At 40.6% G+C, this 22,562-nt stretch overlaps 2 protein-coding genes across 2 annotated transcripts in view; both read right to left on the reverse strand.

The window, feature by feature from the left end:
* The window catches only part of SPRY1 (sprouty RTK signaling antagonist 1), a 67,741-nt gene that overhangs the window by 44,827 nt on the left and 352 nt on the right, over positions 1-22,562 (reverse strand). The window lies entirely within an intron of this gene.
* AFG2A (AFG2 AAA ATPase homolog A) overlaps positions 1-22,562 on the reverse strand; it is a 203,698-nt gene that overhangs the window by 16,144 nt on the left and 164,992 nt on the right.

Consider the following 22,562-nt stretch of genomic DNA (forward strand, 5'->3'; position numbering starts at 1 on the left):
AAAAAACAAACCAAGCAAAGGAACTAGGGGGCTTTAGTGGGACCACAGGGCTTTACACAAACACTACTAGAATAAACTCCTCTGTAAAGACCTCCAAGTTTCACATCACTTTGTCTCTGCAGGTTACCAAATATCAATAACAAGAAGAAAAAAACAAACCATAAAGAAGGATGGGAAGAAGTAGGAAGTTTTCACAGAATGTGGTTGTTTGCCATCCTTGAATTTAAACAAAACCAGACACACAATATGTTACTCGCACATGAAAAGAGGAGAGCCAAAAAGGGAAGGAGAGACTTCTCTCTCTTCTCCTCTCTCCTCCTTTCAAGAAAGCATCCCTGAAAGCACACACGCATCTGCTTTGGGTTCCCCTGACGTCAGTAAACACGACTGAAGTAAAGCACATGCTTAAATACGTTCCAAAACACTTCTCTGCTTTTAATAATTGGAAGATAAATGGAAGCTATAAATCAACAAGCAGAACCCGTTCAATCAACAAACAAGACATTTTTTTACTTTAAGGTGATGGTACTTACTGGTGCTGCAAAACTTTGGATTCAGTAACACCCGTTATTAGAACTAGAGACAGTTTCCAGCACAGGATTTGATCAATTAATTTATGAATGCTAAAACATGTGCACTGGTAACAGAAAGCAGTTGTGATTAATACCAGTGTGACACATTTCTTTGGTGCTTTATATCTTAAACACAGCATTAACATTAAACTAGTTACAGCTAGGTTATTATGTGCAAAGCATCTATCAGAAGTAGTGGTATCCTGGGCTCCCAAAAGCCCATGTGGTATGTATTTAACATAAAGATCTTCTACAAACTACCGCCCTTCATTTTCACAGTCACCCGAATGTTCTGTTCCCAAGGTGTAAAGCATCTGCATTTCACATCTAAGCTTGTTAAATACCCGACACAGAAAGCCAGGGGCTTCCACTAAGAGCTGCAATACAAGCAGAGAGGAGGCAATAAAACAGTTAGTCACTAAGTATTTCTACCTATTTTTTAAATATCGATGTCTCCAGTAAAAGGAAAATAGGAAGAGACGGGAAGGTCTGGTACAAAGCTACTCATCCCTGCTGGATAATTTTGCTAAGGCTGCTGGGCAGGAAGCTGTGGTCGCTGGCCGGCGCTCTCGGAGAGGTTGGGAGAGGTGGAAGAAATATGGGCTCTTCCACCGGAGCATGGGAGACATTACACACCGGGGACCTTGGCAGGGTTAGGCAAAAGTCACTCCAAACAGGAGTCAGCCATTTCATTATCCCTTTTCTAAGGAACTGAACATAGGATTACAAGTCTTGGCTCTACCACGGATGTCATTTTTCACCACCTAGCAGGCTCTGCTGACACCTGGGATGGCTTGCCTTCCTGGGATCAGTGCTCATTCACATCCTAAACTGCATGGACCATTATTAGCTCCCTGGGACAGACTCCAGTTTGTTAGAACCTGTATAGCAATGTCCGTGCATGTGTGTCGTCTTTATACAGGTACTCATTCTCATTTAAAAATTTATCATCTGCCTACTGGAAATAACAAGACCTGCAATAATCTACTGTGACTTTGAGATTGTTATCGTCTGCCACAAACGTTTGTTATTTGAGCACAGAATGTTGCCTCTAATGTCTCTTCTCCCTCTAACGAGGTGCGTGCTGAGGAGCAAAAGAAGCCTGACCCAAAGCTGAACAAGTGTTAATACATACTTAAAAGGGGCACAAAGGTATGGGGCAGGGATGCAGGGCCAGAGTGCCCGAGCCTGACGTGCCCATCTCCAGCAGCTCCACAACACCCCCTTGCCCGGAGCTGGTCTCTGCACGTGGGTTCCCACCACCCCCGTTCTGCCCACCGGTGTCGGAGGGCGACAGCGGTCACTGGGGTACCTGGCACGGCAGGGACTGGTCCCAGGGACTGCCACGGGAATTACTGTAGTGGGATCTAATTCCTCAGTAACAGGCAGGATTGGGTCCTAAATTAGCAATTCCCAGCTTTCATTAGGTTTATTCATCCTGGGGCCAATTTATCTGCTGGCATAACTCCCGTAGGGATTGTGCCAGCAAAGACTTTGCCCTAATAATTTCAGATTCATTTCTGTAGCATCATCCTTGCGTGGCTTTGGGAAGACTATTTATATATCCCGCTATGGACCTTGCAGAAGCAAATACCAATTCTGAAGGAAGACTTTGCCCGTGCAACTACTCTTTCAAGATAAAAAAAAAAAGAGCAGCCTAGGCCATGGGCAAAAAATCCAGAATGAAGTATGTTTAACAAATATGGAAAGTTAATGCTCTCCGGTATATTGCTTTGTGAGTTATTAGCACCTAAATGTTCTCCATGGTTGAAAGTGTATTAATGAGCTGGAAGACAAAGCGATCTAATCAGAAGAGATCAGCAGTAATTTATCCTGCAGAAGATTTACATGCAGCAGCCATGTGTGTTTGTTTATGATCTCTACATCTGGTAATGAGTTTTTGACATGATGGAAAGCTGCGGTAGAATAATGCACTCTGTTCCTCACGCTGACTAATTAATGATCTACTTAATCTGGAAAAAGGCACTTTAAAAATAAACACTAATTTTCAGCAGACCGTAAAGAATAGGTAACAACTCAATCACATAGCATAGGCCTAAAACCTGGTGTAGCAACCTCACAAGCATTAAAAAAAGGTGATTTTTAACTCCCCGAGTACCACACGAAGAGCGTGTGCACACACATAACTCTCCGATACTGCAAATAGCTCATTAATGTTTCAATTTTTTCTGAAAAAGAAGTGCAAGTATACATTTTCTCCTTGCAGCAGGTTTCCTTTTGCACCACTTCAAGAGCAACAGACCTTAGATACCTGCAGAGATGATCAAAGCCTGAGTTATAATCTGTAGGAACGACAAAAACCCGTAAGAGATGGCAGAGCTAAAACATTCCTCATCATTCACACACTGGGTGTTAAACTACGGTTTGCGTTTTCACAAGTTACCTACAGCAACACTGCTGGCCATCACCCTCGACCTCATTCTGACAACTGATAAAATAAGCAGTAAATCACAGTTTCCACAAGTGACATTAACAGGAAAAGCAGCCAGTGCAAAGATGGTTAGACATCGGATCCCCACCAAAAAAAAGGCTGGGGAGATGGGGGTCAGCCCATCCTCTGCCAGCAGGGCTGGCTGCTTGGGGGGACCGCAGCAGGGGCTCCGTGTCCTCAGCTTCCACCAAAGTCATTCCATTGCTTTTAGTCACTTCACCGAGACCTTGTCTCCACAGGATGTTATGCTGGAACAGCTACTGCATTTACATTCACACCCTATCTCATTCCAGGATAACTTCCTCACATTGACGTGCCCTTAGAAGTACAAGGAAGAGCATTCGTCTGTGGCTGCCTTTAGCCCTAGGCTGAAGTCTCACGAGGTAACAGAGAATAGAGATTTGGCTTTATCTTCTAAACTGCACTAATATATATCACCACCCTTTGGACTGAAATCAACTTCTTCTCTCTAATCTCCCAATCGTTTCCCACAGAAAGCGCGTACTTTCTTTAGCCCATGAAAGAAGGCAAGGACGTTAGGAAAATCAGAGGGATTGCAGGGCACGGAAAGCCTGCGTGAGCTGCATCCGAGAGCAAATTTCCCAGCCTAAGATACCGGAGCTATGAAATGGCCCCTTTCTGTGACTGAGAAATTACCATGGTGGCTAAAAGAAAAACTGCTTAGGCTACAAGTACCGAGGAACAACACTGCAGAGCCTTGGGACTGATTCCCCCGCTGGAATTAAAGGTAAGTCAGGTAAAACAGATACACACGGAGCAAACAAATGAGTAAAGATTGAAGCTTTTCATGTATATTGAAGTGACAACGTCAAAATACGGTTTCTCCTGCCAAGCACAACTCCCACCCTCCCACTCATACGGCCAGTGTACAAAGTCTGTAACTCAGGAGCTCTTGTGTGTTCTTTAGCTGCAACAGAAGATGCGTTTTTGCATCCTCACGGCTCAGACCCCTAACTGTATCCCGCAGAGACCATCTGCAATGTCCCTGTCTCCCTGCTTCAGATTTCCCGATGCGAGCAGAGAGGACCAAGCAGAGAACCACGCGTCTGACGGGGATATTCTGGCAGATATGCCCTGTGAGGTACAAGCAGGTAAGGTCAATAATGACAGGAATGGCAATTTGTCGAAATGGAACCAGCAATTCCCCAAAACCACTTTGGTTTCAGGAAAAGGGTGTGCAGGCTGAAGTCTGCAGAGAAGCACCAGCCTCTGCTGCAGCACTAAGCATAAGTGAGCAAATGGCACACCGTTTCTGGAGATGACCAGTTTTCTCTGCGCTTCCATCATTCCGTTTCTGATGAAGATTTTAAGTACAGTTTTTGCCGGTGCCTATACCTCAGTGGGTTCCTAGGTCTGCAGAACATCTTTGCTCCACTTAAACTAATTCTTTCTTTTCTTTGCTTCTGAGAGAAAACAAGTTACAGCTTCAAACCATGTAGGGCTGCAGTTCTAGTGCTGCAGAATCCCCACTTGCATGCTTCTTCTCTTTCCTCAATTCTTCTCTATCTGATTTACTGTTTACTTACAGACCATATGGGAAACATGTCGGAAAAGCATGCATCCGGGTTCATGTTCAGAATAAATACTTTTTATGACTATTCCCATGACCTGCAGCAATAGACTAGATTAGTCACCCACAACTGTGTACAATCATACAATCATTTAAATGCATTTTCAAAACAGAATACGTTTTAAGATACAGATCAACTAAATATTCCTCTATAGGCTTTGTAACACCTATTTCCTACAACTTTACCATTTCCAGCTGAGATAGAAAGCGTTATCTTTCAAGTGTGTAGTCAATATAAATATGAGAACATAAACACATGGGTCCATGTGAAAGTGCAGCCTGCAGAGTATTAGTGCTACCTGGTCTGCTCAGTTTTCTTAACAAAAGAATGATGAAGTGCAGCAGGAAAAGAGCTGAAAATGGATGCTGATGCTGAAGTAAAAGGGCCATCTATCAACATGTGCAAAAAAAAAAAAAATTATTTCTTTTTTTATTCTCTGCCTGTTCCAGAAAACCAAACTCCCTCTAATTTTAGGTTCATCCAAAAGCAGAACTGTAAAAGCTTTCTGCTGAACAGAGAATAGAATATTTCCCAAGCAGAATATATCGTTTAATCCAAAAGCAAATAAACAAAGGGTCAAATTCAACCTCACTCCTTGCACTTAGCAACAAAATTGAAAAGAAGTCTTGAAAAAGTCATTTTGAATTGTAATACTTAAAATCTTTTCAAGCTGAAACATTCTGAATTCTATTTCTAATGTAAAAAATTAAGTTAATGACACAAAACTAAAGAAATTATTCAATTTAGTGTTTCTAAATAATTTTTTACCAGAAGAAAGTCTAAAGCAAAATGCATAAAAGTAAAATTAATAACTGCATTTTTTTCTATGTAAGTAACAAGACAGCTATGTCCTGTACTACTTCATCTTATTCAGGAATTTTTTATTTTTTTTTTTAATTTGTCATCAGCCTCTGGGTTGAAGGAAAATCTGATCTGTCTCTTTTGCTTTGGGAAATGGTTCCGATAATTTTTTAAGCATTGTTGCACATGCAAGTGCCAGGAGTGAAGAATGGTTGTAGCTCTCCCCTCCCTCCCCTCCCTACACCGTCTGCCCCGCAGAAGCCGGCAAGCTCATCTGCTGCAGGATATTTGCAGAACATCTCATCGGCCAAACGGACTGCATCATGTTACAGGACTTAACCAGAACACATGGAAATCTTCCCTTTGTTAAAATCATACACAAAAGGTGAAAAAATACAGATTTCACAAGGTAACTTGGCTTTTTATAGCTCTTTTTTTTTTTTATGAAATGAAGGTCGGATGTTATTTCTACAGGCAAATGTTGGAATACTGTTGCAACTCTCTAAATAGGAAAGGGGTTTTGTTTTTCTTCCTTTTAAGAAATGCTTTCCCCATATGTTTCTGAGATGGTGTGTGAAGTACTGTAAAGTCTTTCCATCTCAGCACAACGTTGCAGTCCCGCAAAACACTGGAGCAAACGCTCAGCTGTAAGCACCTGAGTAAGTCTCCTCCTCGTCAGCGTAAAGGATCCCGAAGGAGGAGGGACTTGCCCTCATTTTTGAAGCGAAGCACATGCTGAACAGCTTTCCTGAACCGAGGCCTTTCAGTACGCTTGCTGTCAGGCACGCGCACGCCCGTGGTATCGACCACGCTGCACAGAAAGTCGAGCTGTTCCTGGAAAAGTCAGTGATCAATCTCTGCCGGCCGGCTGCCTCCTTTGCCAGCTCCATTTGAACTTGGAAAACGTGGTATCTGGAAAATTATTTAAAACTGCGAATTTCCTTTCGATGGGTTTTCTTGTTGTTCTGCTTGTTTTTGGGGCAGAAGGCTGGAGCGGGAAGAGTCATTACATAGTGAAAAGCAAAAAACCACATTTTCATGTGTGATTACTTATATTAATATGTATCATTTTACATACATAGTACATCTACATATGGAACCTATTATTATTGAGGAAATGTTTTTTTAATGAGGAAGACTGAACAATGCTTAAGAGAGAAAATGTTCAAACCAATGTTAATTTGCAGCAGAAGTAACAAAATATTTTAATAAAAAACAGTAAAAAGACTGGCCTTCGTATCCAGCATCAGTCCGGTCCTATGTTTACACCTTGAGAATAGGATTCGACCTGCATGGCTTTTCCAAGCTTTGCAAACCTCCTAAGCTGAAATTTAAAAGTCCTTGACAGAGTCAGAGTTTAAGAGGAAGACCAGTGCTTCAGCTCGACAGAGAAACAAGAGATAGCTCATTATATTTCTGTTTTCCAGATCCATGGAACCATTTTTACTCCCTCCACTTCTTTTTTTTTTTTTTTTTTTTTGTTACAGAGCCTGTGCCTGCCCTCCCTTCCTAGCCCCCCAACTCGTCCATAAATAAATAAATAAATTTTAAAAAGGGATTTAGGTAATACAGTCACTGCTGTATAAATTTAGCTAATTATATTCTCAATTGCTGAGCACTGTTTCCTCTCCCTCTCCCTGCATGCTGGGGTTAATTAAGCTTTCCTTAAATGTTGCATATGAATTAAGAAGAAACAAACAACAAAAACCTCTCACTATTTTCAAATGAAAAAAATCTGGTGCTAAAAAGTCCTGGCAGGCTGAACTTTAGTACAACAAAACTGCTGGATTTTAAATGGTAAAAATAAAGTGACTAAAAGCTCTCTGTTTTAAAAATGGGAGACTTTCAAGAAAGACCGTTCACTGTAGGAAGGAAATACTTTCTTTCAGGAATCATCTCAAAACCAAGGACGAATTATTAGTATCAAATATAAACCTCAAAATAGACTCTCTCTGTTATCATAATGCACATATTAGTGCGTATTTGCTATTCCTGCCAAATGTTATCAGTGTTGTTCCAACTCGCAGGGAACAACCTGTTCTGTGCGGATCCTGACTGGGCTAGGACTGGACTAGGTTTATCATTTTAACACCAGTAATGTTGTTTTGTTCACCTTGAGAAACCACAGCATGAGCAATGATCGCAAGACAATACTGCACGGGTCTTTGCACTGGCTCTTTAGGAAAAGCCTTAGGAGCCCCAGGACTCAGAGCAGTAGAGCAGCTCCTGTGGTCCAGGGAGCTGTCACTGGCCATGGCTCTCACAACCTATGTTAACTTACCTTCTTTATTTATTCTTGTCAAGTCAGCAGTTTTAAGCACTTTTTTTTTTTAACAGGTTGAACTACTTCTGCTGTACTCTTTTTTTTTTTTTTTTTTTTTTTTTTTTAATTTAGCAACTTTCTAAGCTTCCCTGCTGTGTTTTCCAAGTCCCTCTTTCAATGGTATGGCATCAGAATGGCAGTGAAACCAGCACCGATAGCGGCGTGATGCAACCTACTGGTAACACCCCACAGAAGCCAGGCACCGAAACGAATGCGTGGTCTGCGAAAGACACAATTTGCAATAATGCCGCACAGGTATTTTGAAGGTAGTTCCTGATTTTGAATCTGCACACTGCAAAACCAGTCCTACTTAGTATATGGCAAGAAATAAGGCAAACTATAATTTGTTCTGTTCCTAGGTGGCTACTTGTTCTGTTACTTAGGTAGTTACTTAGGATACTACCAAATACAAAACTGAACGCCTTCCAAGTTTTATGTAACATCAGATTTCAAATTATAAATGTCACACAGGCATCATTTCAGGCTTTGAAATAAGGTTTACTTGCTACCGAACACGATGTGTCAAATGATTTATCAAATTCACAGGAAAGAAGAAACCAATGAGACAATCCAACATATCTCCCAGCAAGTCCAGGACTGTTTCCAGCGAAATGTAGACTGGCAGAAGAGAGATTTATTACCACAGTTTCTTAATGCTGTTTTATAATTTAGCAAGCCTTCCCATCGTGCTCCACATGGTACTGTTACCACGATAGGCTCACCTGGATTTCCACCGCCTGCCCGACTCGGTGGGTCACTTGCTGCCCACGCACCTTTGATGCTGCATCTCTGTAGCCAATTTCTACAGATGGAGCTATTTTTGAAAGAACTTATTGGATGGCAATAATCTCATGGGGGCAAGGAAAAGAGAAAAAGAAAAGAGTTTGCTGCTTCAAAAAGACGTGCTAAGAGTGGCAGATTTGTTTTTAAAAGTCAGGCTGTTCTTTAACATGCCTACAGTTGCACTGAAGCCACACTGAGTTGTACTCAATTTCAAAACGCTAACTAAAAGGAGAGGGATTAATCCGGCCACAGCTCCTCACAAACATATAGCCATATCTCATATTAGAAATCTTTAAAAAGCAATACTGAAAGACTTGGAAACACCTACAATGGCTTAGCATGGGACTAATTGAAACCAAGAACATGCCTTCCCTTTGATCCCGTTAAAATGCAAGGGGTTTTCTTGGTCATGGAAAAATCATTTTGCTATATCAAAATCTAATCGCACAAAACAGCATTGGCTAGTTCATGCATCAGTTGGTTTGACGGAAATGAACTGTTAGGAAATGAGAGGCACGTAAGTGACAGCAATAGACTATGGCTGCAAAAATACATCATACCTTGAAAATTAAAAAAATAAAGAAAAACTTGATACATCTTCTCTTATTTCTGCTATCTAATTAATAATATACATTAAACTAGAAAGCATTTTAACCTTTAGGAATTAAAGAAATAATCCTTGGATTTAGCAAGCTCAAACATGTATTTGATTTTAAGTGCATTAAATAATTCCATTTGTTACAGGGAATTTTTTACGCACATGAATATCTTTGAAATGCTGTAGGGTAACAATCTAAACTTTGACTAGGTTAGAAATGAGAAGGTATTAATAGTCTGGCTTTGGTTGAAGTGATAAAGGTGATGAAATTCAGCTGAAGAGTTAAATTCAGATTTCAAATTCTGTCAGACTTTGAAACATGGCCAGATCAATTTCTAATTAGCCATTAAGAAACAAATATCTTCCTTGGTGCAACACATACATGAAAGTAATGACAAATATGTTCATGGTAGATAACAGTGTTTCAGATTTGTAAGCACACATTGCAGACTATTTTTTAGTACCTTGGTATAGGATACGTGGATTAGCACTGCGGTATCTCCTTGCATTTTCATGACAAAGAAAACATGAGCAGTGACACACTGTCATAGATTGAACACTAAGTCTTTAAAGAGCTAACGAGAGATCTTTTTTATTCGTGTTCATGATTAACTCCTACTTCTCTAGGTTTCGTGTACAAATTAGACAGCTCAGAACAGAAACCATGCAAGTTATTTATGAAATCCATTGCACATGCGGAACTGAAGGAAGTTGACTGCTGCAATATACATCTAGTCAAGTGGAACCCAGATAATGAAAATATTTTTGGTTTGAAAGAGCTACAAAATGTAGTACATCTTTGGGATTACCTGGTTTTAAAATACCACGCCTGGCTGGATGATTCATTTGCGGCTTTTGCTGCTTCACCTTTAACAGCAAAGTCATTTCATGACCTAGGGGATGTTCACCTCAGAGGAAGAGCTAGCAGACTCACTTTCAACACGGCGACGACAGACCTGTGTATAATTAAGTGCTAAAGATAACATGGATGTTTATAGTACAATGTATATTGTACATATAATCACCCAAATATGAAGTGCTGAAAATCCTAAATATTACAGAAATAATTAAATATATGGTAAAAGCTCCTATACGGCTTCTTAAGTAAGAAAGGAGAGACAAATATATATACACACACATATTTGTAAAGAAAGGGTAACACAAGTAGGACGCAAGACCCAAATGAGCACCGTGCTACTATATGAGCAGCTCGAATGAATGCAATGATACTACTACCTGAGTGATAACATTACCAATTAAGTCTCTAGCAAAAGTTGAAATCTTTTTCCATCACGAGAGAGACTTTTTTGGCTGTATTTATATATCATCCTGAGTAAACTGGCTGAACTGCAAAGACAGAACACTATCCTAGAATAACGAAAGGAAAGAAAAATACTGCTCGGGACTGACATTTATGAACATAAAAAAGCCATTTTTTGCCATTGTTTGAAGTACAGGAAGTAATTAAAGTACGTAAAACCATTTTGATACCACTGCCCTATTTCCTGCACGTTAGTAACAAAACGCCTCTTCTCCCCCCTCCCCATAGGTGCTGGTCATTAATTCTCCACAATAAACACCATACTTCCATATCGCACATTTGAGAGCACTCCTAAACTGGGAAGTTGGGCAACAGCATTGCTCTATGCAAAACCAGCCAAGTCCAGTCAGGAAACAGATTAATTTGAAAGCCTTAATTAATGACTGAACATTTATACAGCCAAGATTTATGACTTACAAGGAAGGAAGCCCAAAACATAACACTCCCTCCTGCATGCAAGCTCTCTTTTTAATGGTAAACAATTAGCCTACGGTAAGATACTGTCTAAATTCTCAAGTTCACTTTCTTCCTCCAACTTCCAAGCATTGATAGAAGACAAATGAATTTCATGCTTTTTTCCCCCCTGCTCTTCAAAAATATTGTTATTAATAAACAAGGGTTAATGAAGATAAAATATAGAATTTTTTTTTAATAAAATAAACCAATGAGTTTCAAAATATTTTCTTTTTTAGCTCATGAGTGCAAAAACTATACAAAAAAAGACGACAAAAGGAAAGAACAGAATACTTTCTGGATGGCTAAGTTTATAGAACTTACTTTTCTATATATGCTTGAAGCAAATCATAAACAAGAAAAGGAAGGTTCTTTTGAGATATATATACATACACACTTACAAAAAAGAAATGTAATCACATTGCAAAAAACTCTCTTAAAATCCCCCCAAATCCCAGGTTTTTCTTCCTTGAGTTTACTTCACTGAATTCACAAATACTTTTGCAAATTCGGTAACAATGAATGTTAGAAACGAAGAGTAAGTTTTCAGCTTTTAACATTTTGACTGTATTCCATTTCTGAAGAGAACTGACATCTTATTATGATGAGCGCTTACTGTTTGAATATTAAAACAAGACTGCCAACTCTTCTTTGGAAGTCCTCGGGCCTTAAAATAGGAAAGTCAAAATCAAGAAAAGTTTTGTTCTCTCTTGTTTATACTAAATTACTGAACACATTTTCTTGCCTGCAAATTTTGTTTAGCTAACAAAGGAGTGCGGTTTGTTTCTCCCCTTGGTTTGTATAACACGTAAATACACAAAAATGACCACAGAAATGGCAAGATCCCATGAAGCAGTAACATGTCTGATTACAAGAGTCTGCGATGAGCCCACGTCCCTACAGCCATACTGTATGTCCTCCCAGGCAAGGGAACTCTCCACAACACCTCTCTGCAGGTACACAGCCACAACCGTGACTTGCAGAGGTAACCAGAAATGCAAGCAGCGCGTGACTTTTGGGTTTGGGATTGTGGGGGTTTTTTTTTGCTTGCTTATGGTAGTGATGAACACCCAAGCCTCCATCATTGCCTGTCACGAGAAAAATCCCCCAAAACATGTCCTCCCGGCTTCTTCTCTTCGGTCCTTCGTTCTTGGTTGGCTGAACGATGAAAACCATGCCTTGCAATGGAAAGTGGCTGCCAAAAAGAGACTGAGCAGAAAGAGTTTTTCTGACACGGACTGACAAATACTTGGAAACATTCTGCTGCAGATACCCACAGAGTCTAACCTATGAGCTGGGTACAGTTCCCCCCCCGCCCCTTCACCAGTTTCTCATCAAATGGTAGCTCACAGGGAGCAGTTCCAGAAAAAGACAAAGTTGGTTTATCCCACTAAAGAGCACAGTAAGACCCAAATATACAAGACAAAACAGAAGACAGATTGCTGCTCTCCCCTTCCTTTCCCTCCAATGGTGTGCTTCGCTGTGCAATGTTAAGTATAATAGTAAGAGTCCAGTTTTATCACAAATTTACTTTGTTTGCTAGGAAATGAAGTATCAAACACCACAAAGCCAATCTCTGTAAGACGCCAATTACTCTGAAATCATAACTAACCCCCCCCCCCCGCTTCCCTAAATAAGAAAATAAACCATCAAACAAACAAAATCCAAAGCAGCTCTTTTAAACCGGGCGAAACGCTCTTAGTTCTCCTCCTCTGACAATGGGGATGCCAAGACCAATTAGCAACTGCAGTCATCTTGCATTTTGCTCTGTTTTCTCCCACTGCAAGTGGTCAACCCAGATCCAATGGCTCACTTCTATACATGCAATGCCATGGACAAATTACAGAAGACTAAGACCTGAAAGGTTCTTTTTCTACCTGACTATCCTTGACATTTTCATTACTCAAAGACAGGAAACAAAAAGCTTAAGCTGAGAACGAGGTGACAATTTCAAAAAGTTTTTCGTTAAAAAGCAAAATGGTCCAAGGAATTGCTTCTAACATAGCTAATAATTTGCTGTAGTGTTATTATTGTGTTCTTTCCATCCACCAATAACCATTTAATCCTTCTGCCAACGGCAATCTAAAGCTTTATGTATTTCCATATGTATTCAAGGGAAACCATAAAAGGTAACTTGGAAATAACAACTTCCAATTTTTGATATACAAAAATCTGAGCTACAGCAGTGCATGCACCCATCAGCTTTTCAGTAGTGCTACAAAACGTTACTTGACAGCTTCTACTCCAGGCAATGGTTTGAATGCTAAGACCAAAGTTTTGTGCCAATACAAAACTTTTGTTAGGATTCAAATACAAAACAGAAAGCCAGCTACAGATAGCTTCCCTTAAAGTGCCTTCTTCAATGGGATTGCAGCTCTCCTCATGAACAGCCAGTGTTCAGGCACGCTGTGAAAACAGAAGTTACATGGCAAGAATAAAAATTTCCCTGTCTGACAACATAGGTTTGGCTGCAAGTACTTGAAAGCTTCCCTGTTCCCACATTCAGCATCAGTGACTATCTTAATTACTAGCAACTTCTCCAACTGTTTCAGAATTACTGCTGAGCAGCTTAATCTCACCAAAAAGCCTCCAACTCCAACAATGTTATTGCTAAAGTTTGTGGATAAAAAAAGAAAGCAGAACAAAAGCAGATATTTCAACTATTCTTTCAAAAAAAATCTCGCTCAGAAAAATGAAATTATACATAACCAAAGCCTCTTTGAAAGAATACAGCAGAGTGCATTTTCAACTCAAATAACACCATGGGATGACAAGTGTGTAAGCTTGCAGCTCATACATATTTTTAGGGATGGAATTATTAAAGCGTATCACAATTAAAATGTTAAGAAAAAAAAAAAGAAAAAAACCCTCTCCAAATACTTTATCAGTAATGACCATCCCTCCCAAAATAAACTCAACATTTACTTTACACAAATGAAGTATTATTTCTATTATAGGAAAAAGCAATAGAAGCAGAATAGGTGGTGCATGTTCTATACAAATGTAGCTTTAATAGTGACAGCTTTCAAGTTTGAAATTCAGTACATTTATTGTTTAAGATATTCACAGTCTAACGGCACGCTTATTGATTTTATTAGGTATTATTTTATTATTTATTATTAGGTTCCGAATTTTCGCAACAGAAACAATTACTTTGCTGATGACTGCCAAAGGCAAACATCCTATTTTATATGTACACAAAGATACCAATATATGTTCAAATATTTTAATTCATACACACACACCTCTCCAATCTTTGCAGTTCAGTGAAGTGTAAACAGTTAGTGTTGCCATTAAAATACACGTTCTTCATTCACAGCAACAATACTCAGGTAGTTTAATAAGCTTTTGCACCTGGGCTCTATTATTCCTCTGCCATTCATTAACATTTCTTCCACCCTGACAGCAGTTTATCTGGCACAGTACCAGAAATACGAGTAGGCCAGCACAAGGTGTTCCCCTGTATGGTTTCATCTGGTATAAACATCCTATCTGAGTTAGCCTTCAGGTACTACATTTAAATATTCCTAGTGCCAATTAAGATAATAATCAGAACTATTTTGGATATCATTGTCCAAGCACTACCTTTATTTTTCAAGGACTGATTCTGTTAAGGATGGAAAGGAAATTTTACTGCAGAAGCGGGGAGCCCTCTGCAGCTCTTCTGGCCAAGCCGATGCCCAAGATTATGCATCAGTGCTACCTTCACAAGAAACCCCCTTAAAACCCTCAGCATATCCACAAGGAAAATGTACATAGACGTCGAGAAAGGTAAATTGAACACTGAGGTTTGATCGTCAGACATAGCGTACCATTAAAAGTAATCATCACAGGCACTTCAGCCAGTCAGACACACGCTAATCTTAAGGGCGTGAGAAATAGCAATGGATATGTAAGAGTATTTACTTTTTTTCCCCGTTGATGAAAAAAGTGGATACAAATCAGTGGTCTCACAGAAAATGAAACAAAAAACTTTGGACATATCTTTTGCTAATGTACTAAGACATATTCAGTATTTTCAACAACTCGGATACGTTAAGGATCTGGCCCTGAAGTATGTAAGAGTCAAGGATGAAGAACTAATTCTCTATGAAGTGCAATGACTTTTTGGTGACTTTCTATAATTTGTATGCCTTGTCTTATCCTTTAGGACTAGAGTTGAGTCAAATTCAAAGCAGCAAGCTCACTTCTAACCACATACCCTGTGACACATCATAACTTATAAGATCAAGTGCCAACACTACAGGTTTAAATCAGAAAAACAGGTCAGCATGAGGAAAAAGTGCTTAATTTTTTTTTCTTTTCCTTTTTTCAACATTAAAGCAAGTTCCACCACTCTGAACTGATACAAGCATTTGTATTATGTAAATGAAAATACTTCAAAAGGCAGAAATAAACCAACATTTTCAATTCCTTCCTAAGCATTGCAAATGCAGTTTTCACTCTGAGCATTATATACCCCCATTTGTGATCACTGGTATACTGAAAGCGTGTGCTTTAAGACATTGAAGAATAATCCCTCTGTCTGATTAAAAAAAAAAAAAAAAAAAAGAATTAAATTAAACGTTGCTAGAAATAACTCACAGGCAAAAAATAAAACTAAAAGAAAACAATAGCAGTAGCCTAAAGAGACATATTTTTTCCTTCAGGAATGAATTCCCATCTGCTTTTAAAGAGCAACATGTTTTTCCATTGCTGGGAATTACGGCCAAAACCAGGACAATAAAGCAGCAAAGCCACAGGCAAGAGCAGAGGGCAAGTGAAGCTGGCTGACAAGAGTATCAGTCTAGGTCCCTCTTTTATAAGCCTGTGTTTCGGTGACAGCTCAACAGTCGCCCGCTGTGCTGGCAACGCACTCCCCTCTGCCACCCTCGACAAAAGGGGAGCTCCCGGTAACTCCGCCATGTGGAAGGTAGCGTGGAAAAGGGAAGCAAACAGCACAGTCAGCGCTGCCGGTAAACGCAGGCGTCTCCCGTGGCCTCGGCTGGTTTGGTGAAGCTACAGCTGGTTTATAAAAGCTCATCGGAAGTGAGCGGCCCCGTCGCCAGAGGATTGCTTACCCCTGACACAAGTGATGCTCCCGTTGCGGGTTCTTTCTCCGAACAGGCGTGCGACAAGAAACAGCTCTTCAAAAGCACAGGGAGGACAAAAGCAAACACAAGTGCTCATTTGCAGAACCCGGAGGGACGATGCTATTAAAATAGTTAATGAAGACACAGAAAGGAAGAAAAAGACATATTGGAATTAGCTGTAAGGTGTTCCCGCACCCTAAGTGTTTCAGCATTTAAGGAATCAAAACGTTCAGATCTTTGGGCTGTACGGAAGAAGAAAATCTCAGGTTTGAGAAGCAGGCTAAGTTTCACATCTCTACACAGTTTGGTGCTCGCCTGGGGGCTCATTCAAATTCCCTCTGGCATTTTCCCCAAGTTCCTCTGAGGATCACTGTTCTTCAAGTTACTTAGGAAGCAGTTTTGACTGTATCCTCCTGAGCTGTTAATGGGTCTGACCTTTTCGGAAACGCTAATATCCCTTCAGCCAGATGCATTAAATCTCCTCTGCTTGATTAAACTATTAGCAAATCATTATCTCACTGAAGGATAAAAATGTTCTTTCCCAGTTGAGCTAGCCATGCATAAATTACAGTGCAAATACTCTCCCGTACACCAAACCTTACATGTTGCACAAACGTGCTAATTGCCAACCATGCTTTATATACTCATACGGTGAATGCACACAGTACTTTATTGGGTCTCAGCTGAGACAAGACGTGATAAAAATCAGCCCACTTAGGGCTGTAACAAACTCTCCACTCCATCTCTGAAAAATGCGCGAGGGGAACCAGATCTTTCTCAAGTGACTAAAAAGCAGAGCGGGGAGAGGCGGCGCACCACCACAGACTGCTGCGGTTCAGCACCGCCATGTCAACGAGCGATTACCCAGACGCTCGCGCTGCCCTCGTTCCCAATCTGCCCAAGCACATTCTGCACGTACGAGGTTCTTGCGAGACCAGCAGTAAGCAAAATCCCATGGGAAGTCCTGTGTAGTTAGTTATTTCCTTTCCGGTGATTCATCTCGTTTATCCCAAACATTGACATTCGGAAAACATTCTGAATGCCAGGTATTTCCTCACCTTCCAGCCACCTGTGCCAAGCACATCCTCAGCACTGACAAATGGGTGTAGGAAGGCAGGGATCCCATATTACCCGTATTGGATGAAGGCTGAGACTCTTTTCCTCACCCACCCACACAAAAATATTCACTTTTCAATGAGTGATATAAATTAACAGATCCTCTGCATCATTCCAAGAGAAACTTCAGAGGTTCATCTGAGGCCTTAATCTTGCTGCGTTTCAATTTGACGGCGTTCCTCACTTTGAAAATTGCATTTCACTGTAGTACCGTATCCTGGTGCGGAGCTAAGCAGAACTCCTTCAGAAGGAAAAGCTGCCCAGCAGAGTCAGGCCAGAGTATTTCAGACACAGATGCCTTAACGACCAAAGCATATTTTCAAATCACACATTTCTGATGAGTCATACGCATGGGTTTTTTTTGTGGTATCTTAGAAGTTCAAAATCTGAGAGCCCAGTCCTAAGGCGTCATGTGTTAAGGACCTTCAACACCTGTTGAATTCAATGGGAACTGAACACAATCTGCATCTAGCATAACTAAGCATAAAAGGAACAAACATGTTTGTGTTTAAAAACTAAAACCATGAGCTTTAGCCAGGACATGATTTGAAGGGTCCACTATTTTTTTGTTTCCCATACAGAAACTTTGCTCTTTTTTGGTTTTTTTTTTATGATATCTTCACTCCCCAAAGCCCGTGTCTCTTTTTAGGCTACTGTACAGGATTGGATTCGTTGCCCTTTAAAAATGTTAAGCAGAAAGTCTTTCCCTTAAGTTTGGAAGATCTTTTCCTTCATGGAAAACTAGATGTAACAAAGATGACACACCCTAATTTGTCAGATGTCCTTTTTTTCCCCCCTATATCTAAGCCCTCTCTCACCTTTACTGTAGATGCTCTTTACTAAAGACACATTTTTCTCCCAATGTCTTAAAAGACTGTTTACCCTCCTGTACACCTATGATGGAATGCATCGTCACTTCTTTTGCAGTTGGTACCTTCCTCTATAAGAAAGAGAGGAGTTTGGGGAGGTTTGGGTTATTTGGGGTGTTTTTTTTATTAAAGTTTACAGTTTAAATATGTCAGTACCTGGTAAACAAGAACATGCATGTTTCGGAATACATATTTAAAGAGTGAAAGGCTTTAGCTGATTCGAGTTAGTGTGCTGCTGCAAAGATACTTTTTGGCATCAAATATGCTCTCATTTGAGCCAGAGCAAACCTTCACTGGCTTGCTTTTTTCCCCCTTCATTCTCTGTGTTCCCATTGAGAGTTATTGCAAAGTGAGAAAGATATTTTTTACATTAACTATTCTACTTCAACTAAGAACCAATGAAAGATTTACAGGTTCCCAGATTCCCGCTTTACTATTGTGTCCTGTAAGCATGGAAACTGATAATACTATAGAAACAATGCCAGCCTTCGCTTTCACCATGACCTGCCTTCCACCAATTTAAAAGCAGTCAGTCCCATTAGCTTACTTTTATAAGCACACTTGCCTTAAGAATATTGTCATCATACCCAGAACATTTTTTTTTTTATTACTTCTAACCAACTTTAAACTCAGAACAACTCAACACTTGATTTCAGTTTCTGCCTAAAACCTCACTCTCTGCTACTGCCTTCTAAACTGTAACAAAAACATAATCTGACTGGGGCTCAGACAATAAAAGAAGGTCCCTCACTCTACTGGCTTTCTTTTCCTTTTTATCACCTGCTTTCTGGAATAAAATATTCCTACAGTGGGGAAACACTGTCTTCATCCCTTGCTCGTCCCTTTTCGCCGAGCAGACTCCAAGGATTTGAAGACAGACACACCCACTTAATTTGTAAAGGCAAACGATACAATCTTTTTTTTCCCACGCAGGTCTAATAAAGACATCAGTCTTTGCATTTATAAAGGTAGGTGTCCTTCCTCTAGGCCAAGGCATGTTCCAGCTACAACCTTTCTTCTTTTCTGTTTGAGACAAGGTATAATTTAAAAATTACAGGACAAGCAATTTCCTATCAGATACTGTCCACGTGATTTTGTTCTTACTTGCACTAGAAAGTACATTGAGACTATTGGCGTTTTGTATTATAACAGAGAGCAGCCAGTAATTATGAAAAAAACTAATCTGAACCCCAAATTAAAAAAGTAGAGCGCCCGAGTTTGTGGAAGGCCCATCTTTCCTAAAGCAAGATGGCTGTAGCAGCACCGTGAAAGCAAGCAAATGAGACCCAAAGAACTCACATGGCTTGCACTTTAAAACATTGCTCTTAAGTACTTCTGTGGTTGGATCTTTAATTAATCGTACTTCATAGAAAGCACAGTGAGAAATCAAACAGATAAAAATTCTCAGCATGAAGTATAACAGTGAAAATGCTCTAGGAAAAAGCTATGATCAAACTGAACAACCTCAGAGTGAAGACATCCCAATTACATAAAACCATTAAAAAAAAAGATCAGTTTTATAAAAGTTGGCTCTCTTGCAATTTAGCCCCAAATAAAATGCAGGAACACTAGAATAAACCTTATGAAAGTTTCGATGCAGCACGACACTTGTTGTTTGAACCATTTTTATTACTTTCAAGGACTAGAGACTTCTCCTCCGTGCCTACCAATACTCCTTGCTAAGGCTACAGCATCTGGAGGTGCCGGTGAGGCCAGCGGTGCAGCATAGCCCAGCACAGCCTCCTGCTGAACCATGCCAGGCATCAGCTGCCTGGGCACGGCCTTCAGTAGAAATTTCCTAGACCAAAAAGCTGGGGGCAAAGACAAGAGCAGTTCTGACTGCTCCTCCGCCACACCGGTGAAACCTGCCGGCTTGCGTGCGAGGACAAACGAGACGTACGGTTACTGCAGAGCTGTCCTTGCAGCAACCAGACCTACCCTGTGCACAGCTCGGTCACGCCGGCTCAGCTAAAAAGAGCTGGAGGTGCTCCTGGGAAAAGGCAGATACCTTCAGGGCAGAGATGCAGCCACAGAAGTTGCCTTAAAGGGAGGAGGGAATGATCCTTGATGTCAACATCAGCTCCGAGGCCAACCTTGCTTTTCAGAAACCTCTAAAAACAATTTCTGACTTCCCTGATTTACAGATACTGAAGGATCCCAGAAGAAAAGCCTCAAGCACTGCCACAGAGCACTACTTCAGAGGGGCCTGGAAACAGAGATCAAACTCAAACCCAAATATTTCTAGAAAGCTGAGGCTTTGTTTGACCTATACTATTAGCATAATAAAAGCTAACTGTACAGAAATTGCTCCTCTAATGCACGTTTTTCTTTACCTTAAACTCCACTTACACATGAGAGAAGGAAATTGTAATTCACCCTCATAAATTATCTTCCATCTTCTCTCACATGGAACAGTGGAAAGTAATCACCCTATTTTGCTATCTTGATATATCTTTAAAGGTACTTATTAAGAGAAACGTACATCCAGCAGGTAAATAGAGATAACTGGTCATAAGTGATGACAGGCAAAAAGATACAAATATCTGATCTGAAAAAAGGCCAAGTTGGAAGCCAGATGCATACTGAACTATCCACTTTACTTGCTGTTTATTCAGCTCATGTCAGGATGATTCAACGCATCTTTACACGCAACTCCCTATTCACACAGCATCTTCTAGTCACAAAACGAAGCATTTTCCATTTCTTTTTCTAAACAAAGGGTAGAACAGTGGAATGGGAACTTGCCATTCAACAGCGGAAACTATTTGTAAAGCTGGGAAGCTGGAGACACTAGGAAGAAAAGGCTTTAATGAAACTGGCCACTGTGCGTGCCAACTGTCAAGACTTTTTATACATTCTTCCAAGGAACACTGACTGAGGCTTTTTCTGTATTTACTCTTTACATCCCAGTTATTATAATTCTTTCAATGATGCAAAAGAACAAAATTCATGAGAAATGCCGTATTACAGACAGGCAGGCTTTCTTCCCCCTGCAACTAGCCTGTAGCTGCACTCAATGACCCATTAACTTATTTTTGGTTCTGTACAAAGCCAGCACCAAGACATTTGTGACTCATTATCAACTAGGCACAGGAATTCACCACTAGAGCCTCAGCTGATCCATATCCAAAGGAAATCCCCATATGCTTGGAGTTTCTGAAATATGAGCATTAAGTTGTTGCCTGGTAAGAAGACAGTTTCCATACACAACAGAGGATATGTTTATATTTATGTTTTTGGAGGCTTGTAACTCAGCCAGAGGCAGATAAATTTTCCCAGGGCAGCAAAAGTCATATCACTGACATCTGGATAAAAACATAGTACTTTTTCAAGTCACTACTCCAAAGCGTGGAGGCAGTAGAGCTGCGACAGTTTTCCAGACCAACATTTAAGCCTGCAGTCCTTTTTATTATTGCCTTTTTTTCATTATGAGATCCCACATTCTGCGGCAAAAAGATGTGCTACACAAAACAGCTTTGCTCACTACGCAGCTTTCATTCATTCATTCCCAGAGCACAGTTTGTCCTGTGCTGTGGAGGAGGAAAGCTCTTGCAGATTTGACTTTGGTGTCTGCCGTGACACAGCTTCCCGGAATGAGCCTGGAGGCTAGCCCAGACACTGCTGCTGCGTATGGCAAGGTCTGACCCCATCCCTTGGATCTGGAGTGCTCACAGCCGTGCCCTCACCAGCCAGAGGTTCCTAGTAGGCAATGCAGCATTTCACAACATACCAGCGTTTAAGTGATAGCTCAATGAGCGAAGGTCTTCCCTGGGAGCATATCCAATGACGGTTCAGTTGAGAAGGGCCTTCAGCATTATAGGAATCACACAAATACTCCACAGTCACCCTCTCTTTTGGACCAAGACGAAAGTTTAGCTTATTTCCTTGCCCTTGTAAACAGCACACAGAAAGATGGGGGAGCTGAGGCAAGCACATCACATTCTCCACTCTGCTATGGAAAAAGTAGTCGGTGACTACGTAACTAAAGATGGTGCGGTAAATGCATAAGCTAGGACTGGCTACAGCAAGGTGGAAATTTTAATTCTGGTATTTCATACCTTTTAAGAGCTCCAACTGGCAACCTTAATAAGATTCTTTGAATTTTTGAAGTAATATAATTACTTTCAATTAATCAAAATGAGGACAGAATGAAATACCCTTTCACGAGACACTGACATGAATAATATTCAGGGAGCAGACCGGTCACCACTAACGTACCGATGCTTATTACAAGGGCCAGGCAGCAACATCTGCAAAAGTTTCTCCTTCTACCCAAGACAGGAAATAATTGTCTGACATCCATTGTCAGAAGCTGACTAACTAATAGCAACGAGCTATAACAATAAGTGCTGCTGTGGGGTCTTGAACATATGGAATAGGAAAACACGAGCTTCAAACTGATCAGTGACTCCCTTGCAATTCCCCTACACTGCCTCATAACTCTGTCCTCCCTCCACCTGAGGCTCTCAGTCACAATCCTCAATGCAAAAGATCTCTGGGGATGTGGGGAGACCCAGGTGAACTGCCTGGGCAGTCTGGGGGCTCTTGCCCCCACCTTCCTCCACTCCTCCTGGCACCACATCCTTAATAAGGCCACCATGACCCTACTA

Source organism: Haliaeetus albicilla, chromosome 1 (genome assembly GCF_947461875.1).
Source record: "Haliaeetus albicilla chromosome 1, bHalAlb1.1, whole genome shotgun sequence".
In the NCBI taxonomy this organism is placed as follows: domain Eukaryota; kingdom Metazoa; phylum Chordata; class Aves; order Accipitriformes; family Accipitridae; genus Haliaeetus; species Haliaeetus albicilla.